Source organism: Chelon labrosus (genome assembly GCF_963514085.1).
Source record: "Chelon labrosus genome assembly, chromosome: 2".
Classification (NCBI taxonomy): domain Eukaryota; kingdom Metazoa; phylum Chordata; class Actinopteri; order Mugiliformes; family Mugilidae; genus Chelon; species Chelon labrosus.
The window spans coordinates 3,232,220-3,244,631 of NC_140338.1; the positions used below are offsets into that span (position 1 = coordinate 3,232,220).

General features: G+C 40.4%; 1 pseudogene across 1 annotated transcript; it reads left to right on the forward strand.

Moving 5' to 3' along the window:
• Positions 1-720: 720 nt before the first annotated feature.
• On the forward strand, positions 721-5,850 carry LOC311506320 (zinc-binding protein A33-like; annotated as a pseudogene). The gene is made up of 2 exons: positions 721-788; positions 4,470-5,850. The product of its transcript is annotated as a zinc-binding protein A33-like (transcript).
• Positions 5,851-12,412: the final 6,562 nt, after the last annotated feature.

Genomic DNA, 12,412 nt, shown 5'->3' on the forward strand with positions numbered 1-12,412 from the left:
CAAACCAGATGTAGCCTAATGTTTATAGGTGTCTGAGCACAAGTAGACCAAATGCATCAATTCAGCTGGTGAATGAAAGAACCAGTCATCAATATAATCTGATCTGATTTTAGCTTAAAACCCGATTTATGCTTGTTTATTTATAAATAAATTCCCCCAATTTTTTGTTTTTTACTTGCGTGCTTCTTGCAATGGCATGGATAGGGGCCCACTGACATTAAGAGTGTACAGGGCTCAGGATTTGGTGCTATGCCCCTGTTTATAACTGTTAACTTTTTAACAATCATCTGGTTGGTAGTGATTTTCCTCTGTTCATCCTGAAGCCTTATCCTCTCCTGTTTTCTGATGCTCATATTCAGTTTTGTGAGCTCCTCTGATCCATACTGTGATTCAAAACCTTTTATCAAATATCCATAAAAGACAGACCTTTGTCATTATGTTTTCATTTTGTCAAGAAAAGAACTCCCACCCCAGTTTCATTGCAAACATTCCTGACCAACAATGGCCACAAAGCTAGTAATCCTTTCCAGAAATACAGTTTACTGAAATACAGGTCACTTATTCGGTAGAACAACAGAATCACTGAAACATTCACCACATGTGAACCAGTGGAAACATCTGCTGTCAGATGTGATGCAGCTGATTCAGAGAAGCAGATGGAGAACCACACTTTAACACATTTCTTCCCAATTCAATAAGATTCGTTGACAGAGAAGTAGGATGGAAGTAGACCAAGAACTGCAGGAAGACAAGGTAGACCATCTGGACCTCATTTACAGAGATCAGTGGTGAGGAAGTTCTTTCAACGTGCAATCAGCTCTCAAAAATATCAAAAGAAAAAGTTAACCTTTTGTGTTAAACATATATTTATTGACATTGTGATTTAGAAATACAGAGTGTACACAAACATACAGCATGAACTCCAACTACAGCATACAAATACAGCACTAACTCCATGACTAATAGGGGGACATAACATATTTTTCCAGTACATGGCAATGAGACGTTTTGAGTGGACAAGGCAAAGATTAATCAATTTGATTTCATGTGATTTTAAGGAAAGATTTTCAGGATAGAGGCTTAAGATACTGTCAAGAAGGGTTTTGGGTAACGGAGGTTTAGGATCCAAATGCAGAACTTTAAAGGCTGAGGCAGGAGTAGACAAAAAAGATATTTAATAATAAAAAAAGACAAAACTAACAAAAACTAAGAGTGCTGCTGACGTGGCAGGATATCCAAAAAAAAAGCAAAAATCCAAACACTATGAAACTAGAACTTGACATGAAACTCTACAACATGGAAGACATGAACAAGGCAAACAAACAATATGACACAACAAGGAACAAAGGCGAAGGCAGGGCTATATATACAGACACGAGGAACAGAAGGGTGACGAGACACAGGTGACACAAATCAGGTCAACACAAGGAAAAACCAAGGATCTAATCAAAAGGGGGAAAACACGGAAGTAACACAAAACAGGAAATCAAGAATTTAACAAAATAGAACAGGAAACTGAAAAACATGAAACATGAATGAAACTCAAAACATGAACACAGGAATCAAAAAACTAGAACCATGACAGATACAGAGTTCAGGAGAGATAGGAATGGGTTTGGAAATGATTTGGGAAATTATACGTATTACTTCCTTCCAAAATTTTTGCATCTTCTCACATCCTCAGATGCAGTGGAAGAGAGTGCCTTTTTGAGTTTGACATTTCACACAGGTGTCTGGAATGTCTGGATTAAATTTATTCAACTTTACTGGGGTAATGGAGGTCCTCATTATCCAATGATAAGGTATCAATTTAAGTCTAGAGTTAACTGAAAGGCTCTGGGCCTTTGAGCATACTTGAGTCCACTCACTGTCCAACACACATTGCAAGTCCTCTTGTAAGTCCTCACTCCACAACCTTCTTTTTAAGTCGGATGACTCTTTAGAATGAAATGAAAATATATTGTAGGTTGTAGAGATCTGGCCTTTACTTCGCTGATGCTGGGTTGCAAACCGTTCCAACACTGTTTAAAGAGGACAGCCTTTCTGTGTGGATTTCGCATGTTCTCCCTGTGTCTGCGTGGGTTTTCTCCGGGCACTCCGGCTTCCTCCCACCGTCCAAAGACATGCTCATTAGGTTAATTGGTGATTCTAAATTGGCCGTTGGTGACAGCTGGGATAGGCTCCAGCAGACCCCCGCGACCCTTAACAGGAATAACCGGATATAGAAAATGAATGAATGAATAATCCTTCTAATTCCTTTGTGTGACCATTGTTTGAATCCTAAGTCATTCGTACCAGGTTTGAACTCTGTGTTTCCTCAGATAGGTGCAAGACAAAGGTGGGATGTCATCATGGTGCTAGGGTTAGGGTTCTTAAAAGGTTCAGAATATAAATGTAAATATAAATGTAACGCTAGCCCTCTTGCGGACGATGCTTCCATTTTTACCCAACATAACTCTGGACGCAATGAGCTCTAAGTTGGGCTGCCCAGTAGTACCATAAAAGGTTTGGCAGCTTTAGGCCTCCTCTGTCAAATGGGAGGTATAGTCGTGTGACTCTTTGGCGCGTATTTTACCAAATGAAGTTAGGAAGAGTTTTATTCATATCTTGGAAGAATTTATGAGGAGGTGGGAGTGGGATTGACTGCAACAGTTAAAGAAATTTGGGAAGGACATTCATCTTGAAAGTACTTATTCATCCAGTCACAGATAAGGGGAGTGAGATCCACCTCTTTAGAGATTCCTTGACTTTAAAATAACTGGATCATAATTGGCAGAAATTAATGAGTTTAGATTGGGAGTAATAAAGATACCAAGATACCTGAATCTTTCAGGTGCGTTCATAAACAGGTGCCGGACTGTGGGATGGAGTCTTTCCCGCTCATTGAGGTATCCCGAGAACTTCTCAAACCTATTAATCACATCAGCAAGAGCTGAGAAAGACTGCTCCAAGTGTGTTAGAAAGGAAAAAATTAACTCTGGTTTTATTGGTGGACGGGACCAACCTGAATGTGTCACAGTTTGTATCAAAGCATCAGACTCTGCAGTCTTCGGGCCAACCCCCTAAAACTCTTATTCACCTTCTCGGTCTCACGCCCCCAGGACGTCCGGTGTCTTCTCTGTGTCCAGGAGTTCAGTGTAATGACAACCATGAGGAGAATTTGTGAAAGACAAGATTATGAAACACATTAAATTTAGAAAAACATTGAGAAATATATGTATAGTTCATATACAGACGTGGACAAAATTGTTGGTAGCCTTCTGCTGAAGAAAGAAAAACCCACAGCGGTCACTGAAATAACTTGATACTGACTAAAGTAACAATAAATGAAAAAAATACTGAAAACTAAGTAATGAAAATCAGACATTGATTTTGAATTGTGGTTCAACAGAATAACTTTAACAAAATTATGGTAACTCCAACTTAATATTGAGTTGCACAAGCTTTTGAGGCTATCACTGCAATCTTCACTGCAAACTTCTTTCACCTGCATAATATCATCAAAATGAGGAACATCCCGTGTCACCTCTACTCTCTTCTCTCTCTCTCCTGTCTTTGAATTTCTTATTTAATTTATTCTATCCTAATTATGCATTGTGTGCTTCGACTGTATAGCATGTTAATAGTTGTGTGTCTATCTCTCCATCTCCCTTCCCCTTTCATACTTTATTTTCAAGGTGCTGACTTGTTATTACTACGATCTCTGTGACAGAGACAATGTCTGTGTCTGTATGAAGAGAAAAACTCTTGTGCAGTGTGTTTGTTTTTATACTCATATCTCAACTTGAAGAAGGAAATAAACCAAGACAAACAGAGCTGCAGTCAGAGGATGTGGTAAAAAACCAGGTTCAAAAATGAAAGTGAAAGTTTGTCAGAGCGACGGCAGGGCTGCAGTCCAGACAAATCTGAAAAAAATTCAACTGAGTTCATCTGTTCTTTCTCTACATCTGACTCAAATACTGGTGAGTACAGCTGATAATATTTACTGTGTTTCAACAACCAGCATCAAAACTTAGAGCTTCAGTCCAGACATTAGTGCTTTAGAACAAAATATAAAATCTGCTTCAATCTAGTTCCCGCTAACACAACTCCCCCTTTTCATTCACTTTCTAGCTCACTCAAACTCCTCTGCTCACTCTCTGGTGAAGGAGGGACCAAGTCTGAATGTTGTTTTTACAAAGAGTGATCAACAAATGCTGCCTATTAAATAATAAATTAAGTCTGATGTAGTTCCTCTCTGTGTCCACCATAGGTCAGAAAACAACAACCATCAGGAGAGTTTGATGAACTTTAGACTCAGGTGGAGCTGCAGATGGTTGTAAAACAGACCTATTGACCTCTTTTTATGAGCTGCTAGAGATAAAATAAGTAAAGATCTCAGTGTATTTTTAACGTATTATGTCTGAGGTCTGATAGAAGTTCAATAACTCATCAATCAATAAATCCCTACTTAAACTGTGGGTTTTCAGCTCAGAGCAACAAGCTGCCAAACCAGGAGAAGTTCCCTGTGACGTCTGCACTGGAACCAAACTGAAGGCCCTGAAGTCCTGCCTGGTGTGTCTGCTCTCCTACTGTGACTCTCACCTGGAGCCTCATCTGACAGTGTCACGCCTGAAAAGACATCAGCTGATCCACCCTGTGGACAACCTGGAAGACAGGATGTGTAGGAAGCACGATAAACCTCTGGAGCTGTTCTGTAAGACCGACCAGACATGTGTCTGCATGCTCTGCTCTGTTTTAGACCACAAGACACATGAAGCTGTTCCTCTAAAAGAAGGATATGAAGGAAAGAAGGCAGAGCTGGGGAAGACAGAGGATGAAATTCAGCAGATGATCCAGAAGAGACGACTGAAGATTGAGGAGATGAAAGAGTCAGTGAAGATGAGTAAAGATGCTGCAGACAGAGAGAAAGCAGAAGGTGTTCATGTCTTCACTGCTCTGAAGGTGTCTGTTGAGAGAGTCCTGAACCAGCTCATAAAGGAGATCGATGACAAACAGAAAACAACAGAGAAACAGGCTGAAGGTCTCATCAAAGATCTGGAACAGGAAGTCTCTGAGCTGATGAAGAGGAGCTCTGAGATAAAGCAGCTCTCACGCTCTGAAGACCACCTCCACCTCCTCCAAAGCTTCTCCTCCCTGAAAGCTGCTCCACCCACCAAGGACTGGACAGAGGTCAGCGTCCGTCCACCATCATATGAGGGGACTGTGGTGAGAGCTGTGACTCAGCTGGAGGAGACACTCAGTAAAGACATGAAGAAGCTGCTGCTTGAGGCTGAGCTAAAGAGGGTCCAGCAGTATGCAGTGGATGTGACTCTTGATCCTGATACAGCACATCCTGCACTCAAGCTGTCTGTTGATGGAAAACAAGTGAATCATAGTGATGTGAAGAAGAATCTTCCAGACAACCCAGAGAGATTTTCTGCATGTGTCAACGTTTTAGGAAAGAAGAGTTTCTCTTCAGGTAGATTTTACTTTCAGGTTCAAGTTAAAGGAAAAACTAACTGGGATCTAGGAGTGGCCAGAGAGTCAATCAACAGGACGGGAGACATCAAATTGAGACCTAAGAATGGTTTCTGGACTGTATGTTTGAGAAATGGAAATTAATACAAAGCTTTTGCTGGTCCTCCAGTGCGTCTCTCTCTTCGTTCTCGTCCTGAGAAGGTGGGGGTGTTTGTGGATTATGAGGAGGGTCTGGTCTCCTTTCATGATGTAGATACTGCAGATCTTATCTACTCCTTTACTGGCTGCTCCTTCACTGACAAACTTTACCCATACTTCAGTCCCTGTAATAATGATGGTGGTAAAAACTCTGCACCTCTGATCATCTGTCCTGTCAATCAAACTGTCTGATCCATTTAATGACGAAGCTTTGAGATGAATGAATGAACTTATTGATCTTCACACTTTATTCACACTCACACACTTTGTTGTAATGAAGCATTCACATCCAAATTGGACTAAAAGACGAGTACTTACAGCCATTTTTTTTTTTTTTTGTTCAGGACATGTGCTGCTGTCAGTGTGATGATATGGAAACATTATCAAAGTTATTTGTGTGAGTGTCACATTTCTTTAGTAAGATTTTAACAAGTACCAGAATAAACTTCCAGGAGAGCTGAAACAAGTCTGTTTATTGCAGAAGTGATTTGGTTTTTAATCATTTTCAGAGAAAGTTTGTAATGAAAGAGACGATGATGTGATTATGTGATGGTGTTTATAAATGTTGTGCTACTTTTTAACAATCATCTGGTTGGTAGTAATTTTCCTCTGTTCATCCTGATTCCTTATCCTCCCCTGTTTTCTGATGCTCATAGTCAGTTGTGTGAGCTCCTCTGATCAATACTCAAGTGTGATTCAAAACCTTTTATTAAATATCAACAAAAGACAAACCTTTGTCATTATGGTTTCATTCTGAGTGTCATGAAAAAAAATGTCCTCTCCAGTTTCATTCCAAACATTCCTGGCCAACAATGGCCACAAAGCTAGTAACCCTTTCAAGAAATGCAGTTTACTGAAATACAGGTCACTTATTTGGCAAAACAACAGAATCACTGAAACATTCACCACATGTGAACCAGTGGAAACATCTCCTGTCAGATGTGAGTCAGCTGATTCAGAGAAGCAAGTGGAGAACCACACTTTAACACACTTCTTCCCAATTCAATAAGATAAACTGACAGAGAGGTAGGATGGAAGTAGACCAAGAACTGCAAGAAGACAAGGTAGACCAGAGAATCAGTGGTGAGGAAGCCTTTTCAGTGTGTAATAAACCACAGCTCTCTATGGTAGTGACCACTATAGAAGAAGGATTGAGGACCACCTGAACATCAACAACAAACCTGATGTTCCACAACAACTCTCACTTCACAGTGGAGGAGCAGGCGTATGCTACTGGCCGTCAACCCGAGGAAGACAACTGAACCTGATGGCTTCACTGCACACATCCTGAAGGACTGTGAAGACTAGCTGGCTGGGGTCTACACCAGGATCTTTAATCACCGTCCCATCCTGCCTGAAACAACCATCACCAGTCTCAGTGACTACAGGCCAGTAGTAATGTGTTGAGAAACTGGTTCAGAGTCACATTATGTCATTCATCCCTCCCACCTTCATCTCATGCCAGTTTGTATCCAGGGCCAACAGGTCCCACCTGGAGCAGCAGGGGAGACTGTAGCTCTGCTTTTAACACCATCCTACCCCACGGACTGGTTTCCAAAATGGCTGACATGGGATCACCAGACTCAACCTGCCTGTGGATTCCTGTCAGACTGCATCAAGAGGGTTAGAGTGGTCCCCCAAACCTCCATGGCTCTCAGCCTCAGCACACAGTTCCCTCCTCCACAGTCTCTACACCCACGAATGCACCCCCACCCACCACAGCAACACCACAGTCAAATTTACTGATGACACTATGGTGGTGGGGCTCATCTCTGGAGGGGATGAGTTCTCCTACAGGAACGAGGTGGAGCAGTTGACATTGTCTTGTCGAGACAACAACTTAATGCTAACTACAGCTAAGACTAAGGAGATCATTGTGGACTACAGGAAAAATAAAACAGACATCCAGCCCTTATTGATAGACAGGACCGGTGTTGAGAGGGTGTTGGATATCAGCTTCTGAGGAGTCCACATCACAGAAGACCTAAACTTGGGCGTAATCACTATTGAGCTGGTGGAGAAGGCCCAGCAGAGACTTTACTTCCTGAGACTTTTCAGGAAGAACAACATCCCTCAAAAGGTGCTGGTGTCCTGATCGCTGCTCAGTAAAAAGTTTCCCGACGTACTGTCTGTGTGTGTTGTTGTTCATCTGCACAGTAGCACAAACTCAACAGCATCAAATAAAAAATTAAATCTGGTTTTATTGGTGGATGGGACCGACCTGAATGTGTCACAGTTTGTATCAAAGCATCAGACTCTGCAGTCTCTGCGCCAACCCCCTGAGTGGTTTCTCTTTTCTATTCAGCCTCAGTGTGATTCCCCTAAAACTCTTCGTCACCTTCTCTCTGTCTCATGCCCCCAGGACATGAGTTTTAAGAAACCAGTGATGCTCATTACAGGACACACCTTAGTTTGACATGTCCCTATGGTCAAATTATTTTCAGTCTTTTCTAGGGGTACCATCATTTTTGTCCAGGCCAGTGTTTTTTAGTATTTTTTTTATTATTATTATTATTTAATTACTCTGTTGAACTACAATTCAAAACAATGTCGGATTTTCATTAGTTCATTTTCAGTAATATTTTTAATTTATTATTGCTTTTATCAGTTTAAAGTTATTTCAGTGACCACTGTGGGTTTTTCTTTCTTTAACATAAGGGCACCAACAATTTTGTCCACATGTGTAAAATACAGAATTTATGGATCTTCTATATTATTTTAAATATTATTAAAAAACAATATATTTATCCATAACTTGTACATATATACACAATATATCTTCTGTCCAATCAATATTTTATATTCTTGTGTATTGTAAATATTGTATATTTACACTTGTATATACTATTTGCTGTATATTATTATGTCCTTATATAGTGTTTATGGAATATATTATTATAGTTACTATATATATTAATATTCTTGTATATTGCAAATACACTTTTTCTAAATTTCTACCTCATTATAATTTTTCATTTACTTTTACCTTTTTATACTTTGTTTTCAAGGTACTGACTTGTGATTCCTATGGTCTCTGTGTCAGCGACTATGCCTGTGTCTATAGTTTAGAAGGTTGAGATAGATAGATAGATAGATAGATGGATAGATAGAGAGATAGAGAGATAGATAGATAGATGGATAGATACATCCCAAACTGGGAAATTTCTCTGTTGCAGCAGCATTCAACACCATACATAAATATAACAAAAAGCAAAAAATCAACAATAAAAAACAGAGAACTAAAAAAAGAACAAAAATCTATACACAGTATTTACAAAAAGTATAAGATAAGTGAATAAGTGACTATTAAAAGTGAATATTAAAAAAAAAGTTAAATTACATTGCAAAGAAATGTAATAAAATTAAAACCAATAACCAAACAAGCATGTGCAAATGTGCAAGAAAAACAAAAGTCCAGAGTGTAATACAAAACCTCTTGTACAACGTGTTGTTTTTATACTCATATCTCATAATGAAGCAGGAAATAAACCGTGATAAACAGAGCTGTAACCAGAGGAGGAGTAAAACTGTAAAGACCTGACTAGCGTCACTTTCCTAAAATAAAAGTCAAAGTTTGTCAGAGCGACGGCAGAGCTGCAGTCCAGATCTCCGTGTTTCTGTCTGAAGAAAATTCAACTGAGTTCATCTGTTCTTTCTCAACGTCTGACTCAAATACTGGTGAGTACAGCTGATAATATTTACTGTGTTTCAACAACCAGCATCAAACCTTAGAGCTTCAGTCCAGACAGTAGTGCTTTAGAACAAAATATAAAATCTGCTTCAATCTCGTTCCCACTAACACAACTTCCCCTTTTCATTCACTTTCTAGCTCACTCAAAATCCTCTGCTCACTCTCTGGTGAAGGAGGGACCAAGTTTGAATGTTGTTTAGTGTTTCCCATACAATGTTAATACTATAGTGGCCCGCCAGGGTCTAATTTACTCCACCATGGTCTCAAAACGAATTGGAAATATTTGTGCACATTTCAAACAACATTGTGCGTGTCTTGTGTTTTTCCTATTGCTCCCGAAAATAGACTGTATATCACGAAAACATCTCTCTTACGATGAAATGATGAACTGCACAGGCTACTGCTAATTGTCGCTAAATCCAATATGCCTGTTATTATGATAGTTTAAAGATTGACCGATGGACAACACATGATCTTATTCTACATGCAGCCATTTTAATAGTCCACTTGACATCAATAAAATGACAACGATCAACAGAATTTAATGAACTTTAGACTCAGGTTGAGCTGCAGATGGTTGTAAAACAGACCTGTGACGGCGTTTTGACCGGCAACCGACTTCTAAACGCCGTTCTTTGTTCAGGGGTTCGCTGTGGTTGTGACGCGCTCCAAGTAAAACAATCACTGCCTCTTTTGAGTTATATACGGCGTTTTATTTGCATCTCGTTCTCAGTGACCACAATCATTATCAATAAGAAGAAAAAACAAGAACAAAAACAAAAAGAAGAGCGGTCAAAAAACATTATGGCTCTCCCCTGTCTCATCTGAGACACCTGTGCCCCTCTCCCCTTTTGTCCTCATTTCCTGGGAGGCGGGATCACAACTATGAATAATCAAAACAGTCAAATGAAACTGTAAACTTCATATAAACAGTTATACTCCAGTTCAAATGATAATAATCAAACCAAATGTACAAAAATGGCTCTAATATACCAGCCCCTAATTGCTTATTACATAACAATTACCAATTCAATAGAGCAATTTCAATAATGCAAGACATTGGCTTGGCCAAAAAGTTCATATTATTAAGAGTCCATGTCCATGTAAGGGTACACTCATGGTACCAGTCCATTCTGTTCTTCCAAGTCACTGAAAGAGAAAGACTAATAAACTCAGTCTGCTGCCTCCAGAAGCAGACAGAGCTTGGTGATGGGTCTCTGGATTGTGTTGGTTTTCACTAAAACACTTCGAACAAGGCCCTTTGCCCCTGGAAGAGCTTTGACCACTCGTCCTAGGAGCCAGGTGTTTCTTGGTGCATTGTCATCAATGATGACGACGAAATCTCCAGGAGCGAAGTTCCTTTTGATGTTATTCCACTTGTGTCGTTCTTGCACAAGTGGGATATATTCCCTGGTCCATCTCTTCCAGAACAAATCAGCCATATATTGCACCTGCCTCCATATTTTCCTTGAATATGTGTCCCTTTTTTGGAAAAGTCCGGGGGGTATGATGGGGTTTGTTTTTAAGAGAAGCAGATGATTTTGAGTTAGTGGCTCAAGGTCATTTGGGTCACTGCTATTGTAATTGGTCTGTCATTCATAATTGCTTCCACTTCGCACAAAGCTGTATGTAGACCATCATCATCCAAAGTTTGTTCCTTTAAGACGGAGTAAAGGATCTTTTTAACCAGTCTAATTAGTCTTTCCCAGACGCCACCGTGATGAGCTCCAGAGGGGGGATTGAATGTCCAGTCAGTTCCTCTTTTGAGAAGTGATCTTTGGATTCTGTCATTATCCAGCTGTTTCACGGACTCCTCCAATTCTCTCTGTGCCCCTATGAAGTTGGTGCCTTGATCCGATCTGATGCTTTTCACTGAGCCTCGACGACAGATGAACCGATGAATAGCATTTATGCATGCATCTGTATCTAGTTGACTGGCAACCTCCAGGTGAACAGCACGGCTTACAAGGCAAGTGAATATCACTCCCCATCTCTTAACAAGAGTACGACCACGTCTCACCTCAATGGGTCCAAAATAATCTACACCGACACGAGTGAAGGGTGGAAGATCTGGTGTTACTCTGTCCAGAGGGAGATCAGCCATCTTCTGCTCTACAGGTTTAGCTAGTTGTCTTCTGCAAAACATACAGCTCTTGATAATCTTTCTTGCCAAAGAGTTGGCACCAGACAACCAATATCGTTGGTGAAGTTTGGAGAGCATGTGACCTCGCCCAGAGTGACCAACCTGTCTGTGAATATGACTCAGTATTAGCTTTGACACATGAGAATATTTAGGTAAGATCTTGGGGTGTTTGATCTCTATGGGTATAGCCATCCTCTTTGTTCGTCCTCCCACTCTCAGGATATCAGCATCAATGGTGGGGTCCAGTTTATACAAGGAGCTTCCTCTTTTGCATGGTTTTCCTTGCTTCAGAGTGGCCATTTCCTCCTTATAATGCTGTCTCTGCTCATATGCATTTTCAGTGTCCTCTACTGAAAGACCTGTGACTACAGGCATTTTGAGAAGGAGCATCTGATCCTTTAGTGATTTGCCTTTATCTCGACCAATCAGTGCACATTCCTTTTCCCTTTTACTTTTCATTTGTAGAAGGAGATTCTTTAGTTTCATCATCCAGGCTACAGCTCTTTTCAGATCATTCCATGATGAATAATATTCAATGAGCTTGCTTGTTGGAGTTTTCTCTAAGGTAGAGGTGACAATGTTACTTACAATAGCTTCTTTCCGCACCTCTGGATCATCTGGGAGGATGGAGCCAAACTCTACAGGATTTCCTGGCCATCCTGTTTCCGAATTTTCCAGAAACTCTGGTCCTTGAAGCCATCTCTTGGAACTGAGAAAGGGTTCAATGCTCAGTCCTCGAGATGCATCATCCACAGGGTTGAGTTTGGAATCTATGAACCTCCACTGACTCACTTTTGACGAGTTATGGATCACCGCAATCCTGTTAGCCACAAAGGTGCTAAACCTCCGTGTTTTATTTCGAAGATATTTTAGAACAGACTGGCTGTCAGTCCAGAAAGTGGATTCTTGGAGTTCAATTT